Genomic DNA, 27,016 nt, shown 5'->3' on the forward strand with positions numbered 1-27,016 from the left:
GTTTCCCCGACCTTATCGCAGACCCTGGAACTTTACCCAGCCATTGTAGGCTGAGCTATCCCCGGCAAACGGTTGCGACTGCTGCACTTTTAATTAATATATTTTTTTCCAGTGCAGAAAATTTCGTCGCAAGATGGCGCCTGCGAACAGGGACTATGGTTGGCAGTGGTGCTGAGTTGCTGACGTATTAACGGCGCCCGAACAAAATAATTTTATTTGTGCAGATTTGCTGCGGACTTGTGCAGATTGGCTGCGGACCTGAACTGTTGAGCAGAGTTTTAGGCAGACCTGCTGTGATTTTATAGTCGGTTGGGTAGGCCTAACCTGTTTTCTGTTACAGCGTGGTGCGTTGTGAACCCTAATTTATTTAGTGGTTGTGTACATAGATATTAGTTAGTAATTTTAATTTTGCTAATTAATTGAGCCTTATCATTGAATATTATTTGAGTGAGAACCCTTATTGTGTATTTGTGGTTTTTAATAATGTTTTTAATAATAATAATACATATATATTAATATTATAGTAAGGATAATATGCAATTAAATATTGACAGGTTTTTTTTTATCATAATATAAATACATATTTTATAATTTTTATATAAAAATAATTATATATGAATGAACACTTTTTAATGATGTTTTTGTTATTAATAATACATATATAATAATATTATAGGAAGGATAATATACAAATAAATATAGTTTTTGATCATAATATAAATACATATTTTATAATATTTTTATAATAATAATTATATATGAATGAACACTTTTGAATAATGTTTTTGTTATTAATAATACATATATAATAATATTATAGGAAGGATAATATACAAATAAATATATATAAATGTTTTTGATCATAATATAAATACATATTTTATAATATTTTTATAATAATAATTATATATGAATGAACACTTTTTAATAATGTTTTTGTTATTAATAATACATATATAATAATATTATAGGAAGGATAATATGCAAATAAATATTCACAGGTTTTTTTATCATAATATAAATACATATTTTAAAGTTTTTTATAATAATAATAATATATGAATGAACACTTTTTAGTAATGTTTTTGTAATTAATAATACAAATATAATAATATTATAGAAACGATAATATGCAAATAAATATTAACAGGTTTTTTTGATCATAATATAAATACATAGTTTAAAGTTTTTTTATAATAATAATTATATATGAATGAACACTTTTTAGTAATGTTTTTGTAATTAATAATACAAATATAATAATATTATAGAAACGATAATATGCAAATAAATATTGACAGGTTTTTTTGATCATAATATAAATACATAGTTTAAAGTTTTTTTATAATTATAATTATATATGAATGAACACTTTTTACTAATGTTTTTGTTATGAATAATACATATATAATAATATTATAGGAAGGATAATATACAAATAAATATATATAAATTTTTTTGATCATAATTTAAATACATATTTTATAATATTTTTATAATAATAATAATATATGAATGAACACTTTTTAATAATGTTTTTGTTATGAATAATACATATATAATAATATTATAGGAAGGATAATATACAAATAAATATATATAAATGTTTTTGATCATAATATAAATACATATTTAATAATATTTTTATAATTATAATTATATATGAATGAACACATTTTAATAATGTTTTTAATAATAATAATACATATATATTAATATTATAGTAAGGATAATATGCAATTAAATATTGACAGGTTTTTTTTATCATAATATAAATACATATTTTAAAGTTTTTTATAATAATAATTATATATGAATGAACACTTTTTAGTAATGTTTTTGTAATTAATAATACAAATATAATAATATTATAGAAACGATAATATGAAAATAAATATTGACAGGTTTTTTTGATCATAATATAAATACATAGTTTAAAGTTTTTTTATAATTATAATTAATTATATATGAATGAACACTTTTTAATAATGTTTTTGTTATGAATAATACATATATAATAATATTATAGGAAGGATAATATACAAATAAATATATATAAATGTTTTTGATCATAATATAAATACATATTTTATAATATTTTTATAATTATAATTATATATGAATGAACACTTTTTAATAATGTTTTTAATAATAATAATACATATATATTAATATTATAGTAAGGATAATATGCAATTAAATATTGACAGGTTTTTTTATCATAATATAAATATATATTTTAAAATTTTTATATAAAAATAATTATATATGAATGAACACTTTTTAATGATGTTTTTGTTATTAATAATACATATATAATAATATTATAGGAAGGATAATATACAAATAAATATATATAAATGTTTTTGATCATAATATAAATACATATTTTATAATATTTTTTTAATAATAATTTTATATGAATGAACACTTTTGAATAATGTTTTTGTTATTAATAATACATATATAATAATATTATAGGAAGGATAATATACAAATAAATATATATAAATGTTTTTGATCATAATATAAATACATATTTTATAATATTTTTATAATAATAATTATATATGAATGAACACTTTTTAGTAATGTTTTTGTAATTAATAATACAATTATAATAATATTATAGAAACGATAATATGCAAATAAATATTGACAGGTTTTTTTGATCATAATATAATTACATAGTTTAAAGTTTTTTTATAATAATAATTATATATGAATGAACACTTTTTAGTAATGTTTTTGTAATTAATAATACAAATATAATAATATTATAAAAACGATAATATGCAAATAAATATTGACAGGTTTTTTTGATCATAATATAAATACATAGTTTAAAGTTTTTTTATAATTATAATTATATATGAATGAACACTTTTTAATAATGTTTTTGTTATGAATAATACATATATAATAATATTATAGGAAGGATAATATACAAATAAATATATATAAATGTTTTTGATCATAATATAAATACATATTTTATAATATTTTTATAATAATAATTATATATGAATGAACACTTTTTAATAATGTTTTTGTTATTATTAATACATATATAATAATATTATAGGAAGGATAATATACAAATAGATATATATAAATGTTTTTGATCATAATATAAATACATAGTTTAAAGTTTTTTTATAATAATAATTATATATGAATGAACACTTTTTAGTAATGTTTTTGTAATTAATAATACAAATATAATAATATTATAGAAACGATAATATGCAAATAAATATTGACAGGTTTTTTTGATCATAATATAAATACATAGTTTAAAGTTTTTTTATAATTATAATTATATATGAATGAACACTTTTTAATAATGTTTTTGTTATGAATAATACATATATAATAATATTATAGGAAGGATAATATACAAATAAATATATATAAATGTTTTTGATCATAATATAAATACATATTTTATAATATTTTTATAATTATAATTATATATGAATGAACACTTTTTAATAATGATTTTAATAATAATAATACATATATATTAATATTATAGTAAGGATAATATGCAATTAAATATTGACAGGTTTTTTTTATCATATTATAAATACATATTTTAAAATTTTTATATAAAAATAATTATATATGAATGAACACTTTTTAATGATGTTTTTGTAATTAATAATACATATATAATAATATTATAGGAAGGATAATATGCAAATAAATATTCACAGGTTTTTTTTATCATAATATAAATACATATTTTAAAGTTTTTTATAATAATAATTATATATGAATGAACACTTTTTAGTAATGTTTTTGTAATTAATAATACAAATATAATAATATTATAGAAACGATAATATGAAAATAAATATTGACAGGTTTTTTAGATCATAATATAAATACATAGTTTAAAGTTTTTTTATAATTATAATTATATATGAATGAACACTTTTTAATAATGTTTTTGTTATGAATAATACATATATAATAATATTATAGTAAGGATAATATGCAATTAAATATTGACAGGTTTTTTTTATCATAATATAAATACATATTTTATAATTTTTATATAAAAATAATTATATATGAATGAACACTTTTTAATGATGTTTTTGTTATTAATAATACATATATAATAATATTATAGGAAGGATAATATACAAATAAATATATATAAATGTTTTTGATCATAATATAAATACATATTTTATAATATTTTTATAATAATAATTATATATGAATGAACACTTTTGAATAATGTTTTTGTTATTAATAATACATATATAATAATATTATAGGAAGGATAATATACAAATAAATATATATAAATGTTTTTGATCATAATATAAATACATATTTTATAATATTTTTATAATAATAATTATATATGAATGAACACTTTTTAATAATGTTTTTGTTATTAATAATACATATATAATAATATTATAGGAAGGATAATATGCAAATAAATATTCAAAGGTTTTTTTATCATAATATAAATACATAGTTTAAAGTTTTTTTATAATTATAATTATATATGAATGAACACTTTTTAATAATGTTTTTGTTATGAATAATACATATATAATAATATTATAGGAAGGATAATTTACAAATAAATATATATAAATGTTTTTGATCATAATATAAATACATATTTTATAATATTTTTATAATTATAATTATATATGAATGAACACTTTTTAATAATGTTTTAAATAATAATAATACATATATATTAAAATTATAGTAAGGATAATATGCAATTAAATATTGACAGGTTTTTTTTATCATAATATAAATACATATTTTAAAATTTTTATATAAAAATAATTTTATATGAATGAACACTTTTTAATGATGTTTTTGTAATTAATAATACATATATAATATTATTATAGGAAGGATAATATGCAAATAAATATTCACAGGTTTTTTTTTTATCATAATATAAATACATATTTAAAAGTTTTTTATAATAATAATTATATATGAATGAACACTTTTTAGTAATGTTTTTGTAATTAATAATACAAATATAATAATATTATAGAAACGATAATATGAAAATAAATATTGACAGGTTTTTTTGATCATAATATAAATACATAGTTTAAAGTTTTTTTATAATTATAATTATATATGAATGAACACTTTTTAATAATGTTTTTGTTATGAATAATACATATATAATAATATTATAGGAAGGATAATATACAAATAAATATATAAAAATGTTTTTGATCATAATATAAATACATATTTTATAATATTTTTATAATTATAATTATATATGAATGAACACTTTTTAATAATGTTTTTAATAATAATAATACATATATATTAATATTATAGTAAGGATAATATGCAATTAAATATTGACAGGTTTTTTTTTATCATAATATAAATACATATTTTATAATTTTTATATAAAAATAATTATATATGAATGAACACTTTTTAATGATGTTTTTGTTATTAATAATACATATATAATAATATTATAGGAAGGATAATATACAAATAAATACATATAAATGTTTTTGATCATAATATAAATACATATTTTATAATATTTTTATAATAATAATTATATATGAATGAACACTTTTAAATGATGTTTTTGTAATTAACAATACATATATAATAATATTATAGGAAGGATAATATGCAAATAAATATTCACAGTTTTTTTTTATCATAATATAAATACATATTTAAAAGTTTTTTATAATAATAATTATATATGAATGAACACTTTTTAGTAATGTTTTTGTAATTAATAGTACAAATATAATAATATTATAGAAACGATAATATGAAAATAAATATTGACAGGTTTTTTTGATCATAATATAAATACATAGTTTAAAGTTTTTTTATAATTATAATTATATATGAATGAACACTTTTTAATAATGTTTTTGTTATGAATAATACATATATAATAATATTATAGGAAGGATAATATACAAATAAATATATAAAAATGTTTTTTATCATAATATAAATACATATTTTATAATTTTTATATAAAAATAATTATATATGAATGATCACTTTTTAATGATGTTTTTGTAATTAATAATACATATATAATAATATTATAGGAAGGATAATATGCAAATAAATATTGACAGGTTTTTTTAATCATAATATAAATACATAGTTTAAAGTTTTTTTATAATAATAATTATATATGAATGAACACTTTTTAGTAATGTTTTTGTAATTAATAATACAAATATAATAATATTATAGAAACGATAATATGCAAATAAATATTGACAGGTTTTTTTGATCATAATATAAATACATAGTTTAAAGTTTTTTTATAATAATAATTATATATGAATGAACACTTTTTAGTAATGTTTTTGTAATTAATAATACAAATATAATAATATTATAGAAACGATAATATGCAAATAAATATTGACAGGTTTTTTTGATCATAATATAAATACATAGTTTAAAGTTTTTTTATAATTATAATTATATATGAATGAACACTTTTTAATAATGTTTTTGTTATGAATAATACATATATAATAATATTATAGGAAGGAAAATATACAAATAAATATATATAAATGTTTTTGATCATAATATAAATACATATTTTATAATAATTTTATAATAATAATAATATATGAATGAACACTTTTTAATAATGTTTTTGTTATTAATAATACATATATAATAATATTATAGGAAGGATAATATACAAATAAATATATAAAAATGTTTTTGATCATAATATAAATACATATTTTATAATATTTTTATAATAATAATTATATATGAATGAACACTTTTTAATAATGTTTTTGTTATTAATAATACATATATAATAATATTATAGGAAGGATAATGTGCAAATAAATATTCACAGGTTTTTTTATCATAATATAAATACATATTTTAAAGTTTTTTATAATAATAATAATATATGAATGAACACTTTTTAGTAATGTTTTTGTAATAAATAATACAAATATAATAATATTATAGAAACGATAATATGCAAATAAATATTGACAGGTTTTTTTGATCATAATATAAATACATAGTTTAAAGTTTTTTTATAATAATAATTATATATGAATGAACACTTTTTAGTAATGTTTTTGTAATTAATAATACAAATATAATAATATTATAGAAACGATAATATGCAAATAAATATTGACAGGTTTTTTTGATCATAATATAAATACATAGTTTAAAGTTTTTTTATAATTATAATTATATATGAATGAACACTTTTTAATAATGTTTTTGATATGAATAATACATATATAATAATATTATAGGAAGGATAATATACAAATAAATATATATAAATGTTTTTGATTATAATATAAATACATATTTTATAATATTTTTATAATAATAATTATATATGAATGAACACTTTTTAATAATGTTTTTGTTATTAATAATACATATATAATAATATTATAGGAAGGATAATATACAAATAAATATATATAAATGTTTTTGATCATAATATAAATACATATTTTATAATATTTTTATAATTATAATTATATATGATGAACACTTTTTAATAATGATTTTAATAATAATAATACATATATATTAATATTATAGTAAGGATAATATGCAATTAAATATTGACAGGTTTTTTTTATCATATTATAAATACATATTTTAAAATTTTTATATAAAAATAATTATATATGAATGAACAATTTTTAATTATGTTTTTGTAATTAATAATACATATATAATAATATTATAGGAAGGATAATATGCAAATAAATATTCACAGGTTTTTTTTATCATAATATAAATACATATTTTAAAGTTTTTTATAATAATAATTATATATGAATGAACACTTTTTAGTAATGTTTTTGTAATTAATAATACAAATAAAATAATATTATAGAAACGATAATATGAAAATAAATATTGACAGGTTTTTTTGATCATAATATAAATACATAGTTTAAAGTTTTTTTATAATTATAATTATATATGAATGAACACTTTTTAATAATGTTTTTGTTATGAATAATACATATATAATAATATTATAGGAAGGATAATATACAAATAAATATATAAAAATGTTTTTGATCATAATATAAATACATATTTTATAATATTTTTATAATTATAATTATATATGAATGAACACTTTTTAATAATGTTTTTAATAATAATAATACATATATATTAATATTATAGTAAGGATAATATGCAATTAAATATTGACAGGTTTTTTTTTATCATAATATAAATACATATTTTATAATTTTTATATAAAAATAATTATATATGAATGAACACTTTTTAATGATGTTTTTGTTATTAATAATACATATATAATAATATTATAGGAAGGATAATATACAAATAAATATATATAAATGTTTTTGATCATAATATAAATACATATTTTATAATATTTTTATAATAATAATTATATATGAATGAACACTTTTGAATAATGTTTTTGTTATTAATAATACATATATAATAATATTATAGGAAGGATAATATACAAATAAATATATATAAATGTTTTTGATCATAATATAAATACATATTTTATAATATTTTTATAATAATAATTATATATGAATGAACACTTTTTAATAATGTTTTTGTTATTAATAATACATATATAATAATATTATAGGAAGGATAATATGCAAATAAATATTCACAGGTTTTTTTGATCATAATATAAATACATATTTTATAATATTTTTATAATAATAATTATATATGAATGAACACTTTTTAATAATGTTTTTGTTATGAATAATACATATATAATAATATTATAGGAAGGATAATATACAAATAAATATATAAAAATGTTTTTGATCATAATATAAATACATATTTTATAATATTTTTATAATTATAATTATATATGAATGAACACTTTTTAATAATGTTTTTAATAATAATAATACATATATATTAATATTATAGTAAGGATAATATGCAATTAAATATTGACAGGTTTTTTTTTATCATAATATAAATACATATTTTATAATTTTTATATAAAAATAATTATATATGAATGAACACTTTTTAATGATGTTTTTGTTATTAATAATACATATATAATAATATTATAGGAAGGATAATATACAAATAAATATATATAAATGTTTTTGATCATAATATAAATACATATTTTATAATATTTTTATAATAATAATTATATATGAATGAACACTTTTGAATAATGTTTTTGTTATTAATAATACATATATAATAATATTATAGGAAGGATAATATACAAATAAATATATATAAATGTTTTTGATCATAATATAAATACATATTTTATAATATTTTTATAATAATAATTATATATGAATGAACACTTTTTAATAATGTTTTTGTTATTAATAATACATATATAATAATATTATAGGAAGGATAATATGCAAATAAATATTCACAGGTTTTTTTGATCATAATATAAATACATATTTTAAAGTTTTTTATAATAATAATAATATATGAATGAACACTTTTTAGTAATGTTTTTGTAATTAATAATACAAATATAATAATATTATAGAAACGATAATATGCAAATAAATATTGACAGGTTTTTTTGATCATAATATAAATACATAGTTTAAAGTTTTTTTATAATTATAATTATATATGAATGAACACTTTTTAATAATGTTTTTGTTATGAATAATACATATATAATAATATTATAGGAAGGATAATATACAAATAAATAGATATAAATGTTTTGATCATAATATAAATACATATTTTATAATATTTTTATAATTATAATTATATATGATGAACACTTTTTAATAATGATTTTAATAATAATAATACATATATATTAATATTATAGTAAGGATAATATGCAATTAAATATTGACAGGTTTTTTTTATCATATTATAAATACATATTTTAAAATTTTTATATCAAAATAATTATATATGAATGAACAATTTTTAATGATGTTTTTGTAATTAATAATACATATATAATAATATTATAGGAAGGATAATATGCAAATAAATATTCACAGGTTTTTTTTATCATAATATAAATACATATTTTAAAGTTTTTTATAATAATAATTATATATGAATGAACACTTTTTAGTAATGTTTTTGTAATTAATAATACAAATATAATAATATTATAGAAACGATAATATGAAAATAAATATTGACAGGTTTTTTTGATCATAATATAAATACATAGTTTAAAGTTTTTTTATAATTATAATTATATATGAATGAACACTTTTTAATAATGATTTTGTTATGAATAATACATATATAATAATATTATAGGAAGGATAATATACAAATAAATATATAAAAATGTTTTTGATTATAATATAAATACATATTTTATAATATTTTTATAATTATAATTATATATGAATGAACACTTTTTAATAATGTTTTTAATAATAATAATACATATATATTAATATTATAGTAAGGATAATATGCAATTAAATATTGACAGGTTTTTTTTATCATAATATAAATACATATTTTATAATTTTTATATAAAAATAATTATATATGAATGAACACTTTTAATTGATGTTTTTGTTATTAATAATACATATATAATAATATTATAGGAAGGATAATATACAAATAAATATATATAAATGTTTTTGATCATAATATAAATACATATTTTATAATATTTTTATAATAATAATTATATATGAATGAACACTTTTGAATAATGTTTTTGTTATTAATAATACATATATAATAATATTATAGGAAGGATAATATACAAATAAATATATATAAATGTTTTTGATCATAATATAAATACATATTTTATAATATTTTTATAATAATAATTATATATGAATGAACACTTTTTAATAATGTTTTTGTTATTAATAATACATATATAATAATATTATAGGAAGGATAATATGCAAATAAATATTCACAGGTTTTTTTGATCATAATATAAATACATAGTTTAAAGTTTTTTTATAATAATAATTATATATGAATGAACACTTTTTAGTAATGTTTTTGTAATTAATAATACAAATATAATAATATTATAGAAACGATAATATGCAAATAAATATTGACAGGTTTTTTTGATCATAATATAAATACATAGTTTAAAGTTTTTTTTATAATTATAATTATATATGAATGAACACTTTTTAATAATGTTTTTGTTATGAATAATACATATATAATAATATTATAGGAAGGATAATATACAAATAAATATATATAAATATTTTTGATCATAATATAAATACATATTTTATAATATTTTTATAATAATAATAATATATGAATGAACACTTTTTAATAATGTTTTTGTTATGAATAATACATATATAATAATATTATAGGAAGGATAATATACAAATAAATATATATTAATGTTTTTGATCATAATATAAATACATATTTTATAATATTTTTATAATAATAATTATATATGAATGAACACTTTTTAATAATGTTTTTGTTATTAATAATACATATATAATAATATTATAGGAAGGATAATATACAAATAAATATATATTAATGTTTTTGATCATAATATAAATACATATTTTATAATATTTTTATAATAATAATTATATATGAATGAACACTTTTTAATAATGTTTTTGTTATTAATATTACATATATAATAATATTATAGGAAGGATAATATACAAATAAATATATATAAATGTTTTTGATCATAATATAAATACATATTTTATAATATTTTTATAATTATAATTATATATGAATGATCACTTTTTAATAATGTTTTTAATAATAATAATACATATATATTTATATTATAGTAAGGATAATACGCAATTAAATATTGACAGGTTTTTTATCATAATATGAATACATATTTTAAAATTTTTATATAAAAATAATTATATATGAATGAACACTTTTTAATGATGTTTTTGTAATTAATAATACATATATAATAATATTATAGGAAGGATAATTTGCAAATAAATATTCACAGGTTTTTTTTATCATAATATAAATACATATTTTAAAGTTTTTTATATTAATAATTATATATGAATGAACACTTTTTAGTAATGTTTTTGTAATTAATAATACAAATATAATAATATTATAGAAACGATAATATGAAAATAAATATTGACAGGTTTTTTTGATCATAATATAAATACATAGTTTAAAGTTTTTTTATAATTATAATTATATATGAATGAACACTTTTTAATAATGTTTTTGTTATGAATAATACATATATAATAATATTATAGGAAGGATAATATACAAATAAATATATATAAATGTTTTTGATCATAATATAAATACATATTTTATAATATTTTTATAATAATAATTTTATATGAATGAATACTTTTGAATAATGTTTTTGTTATGAATAATACATATATAATAATATTATAGGAAGGATAATATACAAATAAATATATATAAATGTTTTTGATCATAATATAAATACATATTTTAAAATTTTTATATAAAAATAATTTTATATGAATGAACACTTTTTAATGATGTTTTTGTAATTAATAATACATATATAATAATATTATAAAAACGATAATATGAAAATAAATATTGACAGGTTTTTTTGATCATAATATAAATACATAGTTTAAAGTTTTTTTATAATTATAATTATATATGAATGAACACTTTTTAATAATGATTTTGTTATGAATAATACATATATAATAATATTATAGGAAGGATAATATACAAATAAATATATAAAAATGTTTTTGATTATAATATAAATACATATTTTATAATATTTTTATAATTATAATTATATATGAATGAACACTTTTTAATAATGTTTTTAATAATAATAATACATATATATTAATATTATAGTAAGGATAATATGCAATTAAATATTGACAGGTTTTTTTTTATCATAATATAAATACATATTTTATAATTTTTATATAAAAATAATTATATATGAATGAACACTTTTTAATGATGTTTTTGTTATTAATAATACATATATAATAATATTATAGGAAGGATAATATACAAATAAATATATATAAATGTTTTTGATCATAATATAAATACATATTTTATAATATTTTTATAATAATAATTATATATGAATGAACACTTTTGAATAATGTTTTTGTTATTAATAATACATATATAATAATATTATAGGAAGGATAATATACAAATAAATATTCACAGGTTTTTTTGATCATAATATAAATACATAGTTTAAAGTTTTTTTATAATAATAATTATATATGAATGAACACTTTTTAGTAATGTTTTTGTAATTAATAATACAAATATAATAATATTATAGAAACGATAATATGCAAATAAATATTGACAGGTTTTTTTGATCATAATATAAATACATAGTTTAAAGTTTTTTTTATAATTATAATTATATATGAATGAACACTTTTTAATAATGTTTTTGTTATGAATAATACATATATAATAATATTATAGGAAGGATAATATACAAATAAATATATATAAATATTTTTGATCATAATATAAATACATATTTTATAATATTTTTATAATAATAATAATATATGAATGAACACTTTTTAATAATGTTTTTGTTATGAATAATACATATATAATAATATTATAGGAAGGATAATATACAAATAAATATATATTAATGTTTTTGATCATAATATAAATACATATTTTATAATATTTTTATAATAATAATTATATATGAATGAACACTTTTTAATAATGTTTTTGTTATTAATAATACATATATAATAATATTATAGGAAGGATAATATACAAATAAATATATATTAATGTTTTTGATCATAATATAAATACATATTTTATAATATTTTTATAATAATAATTATATATGAATGAACACTTTTTAATAATGTTTTTGTTATTAATAATACATATATAATAATATTATAGGAAGGATAATATACAAATAAATATATATAAATGTTTTTGATCATAATATAAATACATATTTTATAATATTTTTATAATTATAATTATATATGAATGATCACTTTTTAATAATGTTTTTAATAATAATAATACATATATATTAATATTATAGTAAGGATAATACGCAATTAAATATTGACAGGTTTTTTATCATAATATGAATACATATTTTAAAATTTTTATATAAAAATAATTATATATGAATGAACACTTTTTAATGATGTTTTTGTAATTAATAATACATATATAATAATATTATAGGAAGGATAATTTGCAAATAAATATTCACAGGTTTTTTTTTATCATAATATAAATACATATTTTAAAGTTTTTTATATTAATAATTATATATGAATGAACACTTTTTAGTAATGTTTTTGTAATTAATAATACAAATATAATAATATTATAGAAACGATAATATGAAAATAAATATTGACAGGTTTTTTTGATCATAATATAAATACATAGTTTAAAGTTTTTTTATAATTATAATTATATATGAATGAACACTTTTTAATAATGTTTTTGTTATGAATAATACATATATAATAATATTATAGGAAGGATAATATACAAATAAATATATATAAATGTTTTTGATCATAATATAAATACATATTTTATAATATTTTTATAATAATAATTTTATATGAATGAATACTTTTGAATAATGTTTTTGTTATGAATAATACATATATAATAATATTATAGGAAGGATAATATACAAATAAATATATATAAATGTTTTTGATCATAATATAAATACATATTTTAAAATTTTTATATAAAAATAATTTTATATGAATGAACACTTTTTAATGATGTTTTTGTAATTAATAATACATATATAATAATATTATAGGAAGGATAATATGCAAATAAATATTCACAGTTTTTTTTATCATAATATAAATACATATTTAAAAGTTTTTTATAATAATAATTATATATGAATGAACACTTTTTAGTAATGTTTTTGTAATTAATAATACAAATATAATAATATTATAGAAACGATAATATGAAAATAAATATTGACAGGTTTTTTTGATCATAATATAAATACTTAGTTTAAAGTTTTTTTATAATTATAATTATATATGAATGAACACTTTTTAATAATGTTTTTGTTATGAATAATACATATATAATAATATTATAGGAAGGATAATATACAAATAAATATATATAAATGTTTTTGATCATAATATAAATACATATTTTAAAATTTTTATATAAAAATAATTTTATATGAATGAACACTTTTTAATGATGTTTTTGTAATTAATAATACATATATAATAATATTATAGGAAGGATAATATGCAAATAAATATTCACAGGTTTTTTTTATCATAATATAAATACATATTTTAAAGTTTTTTATAATAATAATTATATATGAATGAACACTTTTTAGTAATGTTTTTGTAATTAATAATACAAATATAATAATATTATAGAAACGATAATATGAAAATAAATATTGACAGGTTTTTTTGATCATAATATAAATACATAGTTTAAAGTTTTTTTATAATTATAATTATATATGAATGAACCCTTTTTAATAATGTTTTTGTTATGAATAATACTTATATAATAATATTATAGTAAGGATAATATGCAATTAAATATTGACAGGTTTTTTTATCATAATATAAATACATATTTTAAAGTTTTTTATAATAATAATAATATATGAACACTTTTTAGTAATGTTTTTGTAATTAATAATCCAAATATAATAATATTATAGAAACGATAATATGCAAATAAATATTGACAGGTTTTTTTGATCATAATATAAATACATAGTTTAAAGTTTTTTTATAATAATAATTATATATGAATGAACACTTTTTAGTAATGTTTTTGTAATTAATAATACAAATATAATAATATTATAGAAACGATAATATGCAAATAAATATTGACAGGTTTTTTTGATCATAATATAAATACATAGTTTAAAGTTTTTTTATAATAATAATTATATATGAATGAACACTTTTTAGTAATGTTTTTTTAATTTATAATACAAATATAATAATATTATAGAAACGATAATATGCAAATAAATATTGACTGGTTTTTTTGATCATAATATAAATACATAGTTTAAAGTTTTTTTATAATTATAATTATATATGAATGAACACTTTTTAATAATGTTTTTGTTATGAATAATACATATATAATAATATTATAGGAAGGATAATATACAAATAAATATATATAAATGTTTTTGATCATAATATAAATACATATTTTATAATAATTTTATAATAATAATAATATATGAATGAACACTTTTTAATAATGTTTTTGTTATTAATAATACATATATAATAATATTATAGGAAGGATAATATACAAATAAATATATAAAAATGTTTTTGATCATAATATAAATACATATTTTATAATATTTTTATAATAATAATTATATATGAATGAACACTTTTTAATAATGTTTTTGTTATTAATAATACATATATAATAATATTATAGGAAGGATAATATGCAAATAAATATTCACAGGTTTTTTTATCATAATATAAATACATATTTTAAAGTTTTTTATAATAATAATAATATATGAATGAACACTTTTTAATATAAATAAATAAATAATATAAATACATATTTTATAATTTTTATATAAAAATAATTATATATGAATGAACACTTTTTAATGATGTTTTTGTTATTAATAATACATATATAATAATATTATAGGAAGGATAATATACAAATAAATATATATAAATGTTTTTGATCATAATATAAATACATATTTTATAATATTTTTATAATAATAATTATATATGAATGAACACTTTTGAATAATGTTTTTGTTATTAATAATACATATATAATAATATTATAGGAAGGATAATATACAAATAAATATATATAAATGTTTTTGATCATAATATAAATACATATTTTATAATATTTTTATAATAATAATTATATATGAATGAACACTTTTTAATAATGTTTTTGTTATTAATAATACATATATAATAATATTATAGGAAGGATAATATGCAAATAAATATTCACAGGTTTTTTTATCATAATATAAATACATATTTTAAAGTTTTTTATAATAATAATAATATATGAATGAACACTTTTTAGTAATGTTTTTGTAATTAGTAATACAAATATAATAATATTATAGAAACGATAATATGCAAAAAAAAAATAGTCAGGTTTTTTTGATCATAATATAAATACATAGTTTAAAGTTTTTTTATAATAACAATTATATATGAATGAACACTTTTTAGTAATGTTTTTTAATTAATAATACAAATACAATAATATTATAGAAACGATAATATGAAAATAAATATTGACAGGTTTTTTTGATCATAATATAAATACATAGTTTAAAGTTTTTTTATAATAATAATTATATATGAATGAACACTTTTTAGTAATGTTTTTGTAATTAATAATACAAATATAATAATATTATAAAAACGATAATATGCAAATAAATATTGACAGGTTTTTTTGATCATAATATAAATACATATTTTATAATTTTTATATAAAAATAATTATATATGAATGAACACTTTTTAATAATGTTTTTGTTATGAATAATACATATATAATAATATTATAGGAAGGATAATATACAAATAAATATATATAAATGTTTTTGATTATAATATAAATACATATTTTATAATATTTTTATAATAATAATTATATATGAATGAACACTTTTTAATAATGTTGTTGTTATTAATAATACATATATAATAATATTATAGGAAGGATAATATACAAATAAATATATATAAATGTTTTTGATCATAATATAAATACATATTTTATAATATTTTTATAATTATAATTATATATGATGAACACTTTTTAATAATGATTTTAATAATAATAATAAATATATATTAATATTATAGTAAGGATAATATGCAATTAAATATTGACAGGTTTTTTTTATCATATTATAAATACATATTTTAAAATTTTTATATAAAAATAATTATATATGAATGAACAATTTTTAATGATGTTTTTGTAATTAATAATACATATATAATAATATTATAGGAAGGATAATATGCAAATAAATATTCACAGGTTTTTTTTATCATAATATAAATACATATTTTAAAGTTTTTTATAATAATAATTATATATGAATGAACACTTTTTAGTAATGTTTTTGTAATTATTAATACAAATATAATAATATTATAGAAACGATAATATGAAAATAAATATTGACAGGTTTTTTTGATCATAATATAAATACATAGTTTAAAGTTTTTTTATAATTATAATTATATATGAATGAACACTTTTTAATAATGTTTTTGTTATGAATAATACATATATAATAATATTATAGGAAGGATAATATACAAATAAATATATAAAAATGTTTTTGATCATAATATAAATACATATTTTATAATATTTTTATAATTATAATTATATATGAATGAACACTTTTTAATAATGTTTTTAATAATAATAATACATATATATTAATATTATAGTAAGGATAATATGCAATTAAATATTGACAAGTTTTTTTTTATCATAATATAAATACATATTTTATAATTTTTATATAAAAATAATTATATATGAATGAACACTTTTTAATGATGTTTTTGTTATTAATAATACATATATAATAATATTATAGGAAGGATAATATACAAATAAATATATATAAATGTTTTTGATCATAATATAAATACATATTTTATAATATTTTTATAATAATAATTATATATGAATGAACACTTTTGAATAATGTTTTTGTTATTAATAATACATATATAATAATATTATAGGAAGGATAATATACAAATAAATATATATAAATGTTTTTGATCATAATATAAATACATATTTTATAATATTTTTATAATAATAATTATATATGAATGAACACTTTTTAATAATGTTTTTGTTATTAATAATACATATATAATAATATTATAGAAAGGATAATATGCAAATAAATATTCACAGGTTTTTTTGATCATAATATAAATACATAGTTTAAAGTTTTTTTATAATAATAATTATATATGAATGAACACTTTTTAGTAATGTTTTTGTAATTAATAATACAAATATAATAATATTATAGAAACGATAATATGCAAATAAATATTGACAGGTTTTTTTGATCATAATATAAATACATAGTTTAAAGTTTTTTTATAATTATAATTATATATGAATGAACACTTTTTAATAATGTTTTTGTTATTAATAATACATATATAATAATATTATAGGAAGGATAATATACAAATAAATATATATAAATGTTTTTGATCATAATATAAATACATATTTTACAATATTTTTATAATTATAATTATATATGAATGAACACTTTTTAATAATGTTTTTAATAATAATAATACATATATATTAATTTTATAGTAAGGATAAAATGCAATTAAATATTGACAGGTTTTTTTTATCATAATATAAATACATATTTTAAAATTTTTATATAAAAATAATTATATATGAATGAACACTTTTTAGTAATGTTTTTGTAATTAATAATACAAATATAATAATATTATAGAAACGATAATATGAAAATAAATATTGACAGGTTTTTTTGATCATAATATAAATACATAGTTTAATGTTTTTTTATAATTATAATTATATATGAATGAACACTTTTTAATAATGTTTTTGTTATAAATAATAATACTTATATAATAATATTATAGTAAGGATAATATGCAATTAAATATTGACAGGTTTTTTTATCATAATATAAATACATATTTTATAATTTTTATATAAAAATAATTATATATGAATGAACACTTTTTAATGATGTTTTTGTTATTAATAATACATATATAATAATATTATAGGAAGGATAATATACAAATAAATATATATAAATGTTTTTGATCATAATATAAATACATATTTTATAATATTTTTATAATAATAATTATATATGAATGAACACTTTTGAAAAATGTTTTTGTTATTAATAATACATATATAATAATATTATAGGAAGGATAATATACAAATAAATATATATAAATGTTTTTGATCATAATATAAATACATATTTTATAATATTTTTATAATAATAATTATATATGAATGAACACTTTTTAATAATGTTTTTGTTATTAATAATACATATATAATAATATTATAGGAAGGATAATATGCAAATAAATATTCACAGGTTTTTTTATCATAATATAAATACATATTTTAAAGTTTTTTATAATAATAATAATATATGAATGAACACTTTTTAGTAATGTTTTTGTAATTAATAATACAAATATAATAATATTATAGAAACGATAATATGAAAATAAATATTGACAGGTTTTTTTGATCATAATATAAATACATAGTTTAAAGTTTTTTTATAATAATAATTATATATGAATGAACACTTTTTAGTAATGTTTTTGTAATTAATAATACAAATATAATAATATTATAGAAACGATAATATGCAAATAAATATTGACAGGTTTTTTTGATCATAATATAAATACATATTTTATAATTTTTATATAAAAATAATTATATATGAATGAACACTTTTTAATGATGTTTTTGTTTTTAATAATACATATATAATAATATTATAGGAAGGATAATATACAAATAAATATATATAAATGTTTTTGATCATAATATAAATACATATTTTATAATATTTTTATAATAATAATTATATATGAATGAATACTTTTTAATGATGTTTTTGTAATTAATAATACATATATAATAATATTATAGGAAGGATAATATGCAAATAAATATTCACAGTTTTTTTTATCATAATATAAATACATATTTAAAAGTTTTTTATAATAATAATTATATATGAATGAACACTTTTTAGTAATGTTTTTGTAATTATAATACAAATATAATAATATTATAGAAACGATAATATGAAAATAAATATTGACAGGTTTTTTTGATCATAATATAAATACATAGTTTAAAGTTTTTTTATAATTATAATTATATATGAATGAACACTTTTTAATAATGTTTTTGTTATGAATAATACATATATAATAATATTATAGGAAGGATAATATACAAATAAATATATAAAAATGTTTTTGATTATAATATAAATACATATTTTATAATATTTTTTTAATTATAATTATATATGAATGAACACTTTTTAATAATGTTTTTAATAATAATAATACATATATATTAATATTATAGTAAGATAATATGCAATTAAATATTGACAGGTTTTTTTTATCATAATATAAATACATATTTTATAATTTTTATATAACAATAATTATATATGAATGAACACTTTTTAATGATGTTTTTGTTATTAATAATACATATATAATAATATTATAGGAAGGATAATATACAAATAAATATATATAAATGTTTTTGATCATAATATAAATACATATTTTATAATATTTTTATAATAATAATTATATATGAATGAACACTTTTGAATAATATTTTTGTTATTAATAATACATATATAATAATATTATAGGAAGGATAATATACAAATAAATATATATAAATGTTTTTGATCATAATATAAATACATATTTTATAATATTTTTATAATAATAATTATATATGAATGAACACTTTTTAATAATGTTTTTGTTATTAATAATACATATATAATGATATTATAGGAAGGATTATATGCAAATAAATATTCACAGGTTTTTTTATCATAATATAAATACATATTTTAAAGTTTTTTATAATAATAATAATATATGAACACTTTTTAGTAATGTTTTTGTAATTAATAATCCAAATATAATAATATTATAGAAACGATAATATGCAAATAAATATTGGCAGGTTTTTTTGATCATAATATAAATACATAGTTTAAAGTTTTTTTATAATAATAATTATATATGAATGAACACTTTTTAGTAATGTTTTTGTAATTAATAATACAAATATAATAATATTATAGAAACGATAATATGCAAATAAATATTGACAGGTTTTTTTGATCATAATATAAATACATAGTTTAAAGTTTTTTTATAATAATAATTATATATGAATGAACACTTTTTAGTTATGTTTTTGTAATTAATAATACAAATATAATAATATTATAGAAACGATAATATGCAAATAAATATTGACAGGTTTTTTTGATCATAATAAAAATACATAGTTTAAAGTTTTTTTATAATTAAAATTTTATATGAATGAACACTTTTTAATAATGTTTTTGTTATGAATAATACATATATAATAATATTATAGGAAGGATAATATACAAATAAATATATATAAATGTTTTTGATCATAATATAAATACATATTTTATAATAATTTTATAATAATAATAATATATGAATGAACACTTTTTAATAATGTTTTTGTTATTAATAATACATATATAATAATATTATAGGAAGGATAATATACAAATAAATATATAAAAATGTTTTTGATCATAATATAAATACATATTTTATAATATTTTTATAATAATAATTATATATGAATGAACACTTTTTAATAATGTTTTTGTTATTAATAATACATATATAATAATATTATAGGAAGGATAATATGCAAATAAATATTCACAGGTTTTTTTATCATAATATAAATACATATTTTAAAGTTTTTTATAATAATAATAATGTATGAATGAACACTTTTTGTAATGTTTTTGTAATTAATAATACAAATATAATAATATTATAGAAACGATAATATGCAAATAAATATTGACAGGTTTTTTTGATCATAATATAAATACATAGTTTAAAGTTTTTTTATAATAATAATTATATATGAATGAACACTTTTTAGTAATGTTTTTGTAATTAATAATACAAATATAATAATATTATAGAAACGATAATATGCAAATAAATATTGACAGGTTTTTTTGATCATAATATAAATACATAGTTTAAAGTTTTTTTTATAATTATAATTATATATGAATGAACACTTTTTAATAATGTTTTTGTTATGAATAATACATATATAATAATATTATAGGAAGGATAATATACAAATAAATATATATAAATGTTTTTGATCATAATATAAATACATATTTTATAATATTTTTATAATAATAATTATATATGAATGAACACTTTTTAATAATGTTTTTGTTATTAATAATACATATATAATAATATTATAGGAAGGATAATATACAAATAAATATATATAAATGTTTTTGATCATAATATAAATACATATTTTATAATATTTTTATAATTATAATTATATATGATGAACACTTTTTAATAATGATTTTAATAATAATAAAACATATATATTAATATTATAGTAAGGATAATATGCAATTAAATATTGACAGGTTTTTTTTATCATATTATAAATACATATTTTAAAATTTTTATATAAAAATAAATATATATGAATGAACAATTTTTAATGATGTTTTTGTAATTAATAATACATATATAATAATATTATAGGAAGGATAATATGCAAATAAATATTCACAGTTTTTTTTATCATAATATAAATACATATTTAAAAGTTTTTTATAATAATAATTATATATGAATGAACACTTTTTAGTAATGTTTTTGTAATTATAATACAAATATAATAATATTATAGAAACGATAATATGAAAATAAATATTGACAGGTTTTTTTGATCATAATATAAATACATAGTTTAAAGTTTTTTTATAATTATAATTATATATGAATGAACACTTTTTAATAATGTTTTTGTTATGAATAATACATATATAATAATATTATAGGAAGGATAATATACAAATAAATATATAAAAATGTTTTTGATTATAATATAAATACATATTTTATAATATTTTTTTAATTATAATTATATATGAATGAACACTTTTTAATAATGTTTTTAATGATAATAATACATATATATTAATATTATAGTAAGGATAATATGCAATTAAATATTGACAGGTTTTTTTTTATCATAATATAAATACATATTTTATAATTTTTATATAACAATAATTATATATGAATGAACACTTTTTAATGATGTTTTTGTTATTAATAATACATATATAATAATATTATAGGAAGGATAATATACAAATAAATATATATAAATGTTTTTGATCATAATATAAATACATATTTTGTAATATTTTTATAATAATAATTATATATGAATGAACACTTTTGAATAATATTTTTGTTATTAATAATACATATATAATAATATTATAGGAAGGATAATATACAAATAAATATATATAAATGTTTTTGATCATAATATAAATACATATTTTATAATATTTTTATAATAATAATTATATATGAATGAACACTTTTTAATAATGTTTTTGTTATTAATAATACATATATAATAATATTATAGGAAGGATTATATGCAAATAAATATTCACAGGTTTTTTTATCATAATATAAATACATATTTTAAAGTTTTTTATAATAATAATAATATATGAACACTTTTTAGTAATGTTTTTGTAATTAATAATCCAAATATAATAATATTATAGAAACGATAATATGCAAATAAATATTGGCAGGTTTTTTTGATCATAATATAAATACATAGTTTAAAGTTTTTTTATAATAATAATTATATATGAATGAACACTTTTTAGTAATGTTTTTGTAATTAATAATACAAATATAATAATATTATAGAAACGATAATATTCAAATAAATATTGACAGGTTTTTTTGATCATAATATAAATACATAGTTTAAAGTTTTTTTATAATAATAATTATATATGAATGAACACTTTTTAGTTATGTTTTTGTAATTAATAATACAAATATAATAATATTATAGAAACGATAATATGCAAATAAATATTGACAGGTTTTTTTGATCATAATATAAATACATAGTTTAAAGTTTTTTTATAATTAAAATTTTATATGAATGAACACTTTTTAATAATGTTTTTGTTATGAATAATACATATATAATAATATTATAGGAAGGATAATATACAAATAAATATATATAAATGTTTTTGATCATAATATAAATACATATTTTATAATAATTTTATAATAATAATAATATATGAATGAACACTTTTTAATAATGTTTTTGTTATTAATAATACATATATAATAATATTATAGGAAGGATAATATACAAATAAATATATAAAAATGTTTTTGATCATAATATAAATACATATTTTATAATATTTTTATAATAATAATTATATATGAATGAACACTTTTTAATAATGTTTTTGTTATTAATAATACATATATAATAATATTATAGGAAGGATAATATGCAAATAAATATTCACAGGTTTTTTTGATCATAATATAAATACATAGTTTAAAGTTTTTTTATAATAATAATTATATATGAATGAACACTTTTTAGTAATTTTTTTGTAATTAATAATACAAATATAATAATATTATAGAAACGATAATATGCAAATAAATATTGACAGGTTTTTTGATCATAATATAAATACATAGTTTAAAGTTTTTTTATAATTATAATTATATATGAATGAACACTTTTTAATAATGTTTTTGTTATGAATAATACATATATAATAATATTATAGGAAGGATAATATACAAATAAATATATATAAATGTTTTTGATCATAATATAAATACATATTTTATAATATTTTTATAATAATAATAATATATGAATGAACACTTTTTAATAATGTTTTTGTTATGAATAATACATATATAATAATATTATAGGAAGGATAATATACAAATAAATATATATAAATGTTTTTGATCATAATATAAATACATATTTTATAATATTTTTATAATTATAATTATATATGAATGAACACTTTTTAATAATGTTTTTAATAATAATAATACATATATATTAATATTATAGTAAGGATAATATGCAATTAAATATTGACAGGTTTTTTTATCATAATATAAATACATATTTTAAAATTTTTATATAAAAATAATTATATATGAATGAACACTTTTTAATGATGTTTTTGTTATTAATAATACATATATAATAATATTATAGGAAGGATAATATACAAATAAATATATATAAATGTTTTTGATCATAATATAAATACATATTTTTAATATTTTTATAATAATAATTTTATATGAATGAATACTTTTGAATAATGTTTTTGTTATTAATAATACATATATAATAATATTATAGGAAGGATAATATACAAATAAATATATATAAAGGTTTTTGATCATAATATAAATACATATTTTATAATATTTTTATAATAATAATTATATATGAATGAACACTTTTTAATGATGTTTTTGTAATTAATAATACATATATAATAATATTATAGGAAGGATAATATTTAAATAAATATTTACAGTTTTTTTTTATCATAATATAAATACATATTTTATAATATTTTTATAATAATAATTATATATGAATGAACACTTTTTAGTAATGTTTTTGTAATTAATAATACAAATATAATAATATTATAGAAACGATAATATGAAAATAAATATTGACAGGTTTTTTTGATCATAATATAAATACATAGTTTAAAGTTTTTTTATAATTATAATTATATATGAATGAACACTTTTTAATAATGTTTTTGTTATGAATAATACATATATAATAATATTATAGGAAGGATAAAATACAAATAAATATATATAAATGTTTTTGATCATAATATAAAAACATATTTTATAATATTTTTATAATTATAATTATATATGAATGAACACTTTTTAATTATGTTTTTAATAATAATAATACATATATATTAATATTATAGTAAGGATAATATGCAATTAAATATTGACAGGTTTTTTTTATCATAATATAAATACATATTTTAAAATTTTTATATAAAAATAATTATATATGAATGAACACTTTTTAATGATGTTTTTGTAATTAATAATACATATATAATAATATTATAGGAAGGATAATATGCAAATAAATATTCACAGGTTTTTTTTAT

This window comes from Macrosteles quadrilineatus, unplaced genomic scaffold (genome assembly GCF_028750875.1).
Source record: "Macrosteles quadrilineatus isolate MER2022 unplaced genomic scaffold, UCM_ALF_1.0 Scaffold_106__1_contigs__length_352081, whole genome shotgun sequence".
NCBI classification, from domain to species: domain Eukaryota; kingdom Metazoa; phylum Arthropoda; class Insecta; order Hemiptera; family Cicadellidae; genus Macrosteles; species Macrosteles quadrilineatus.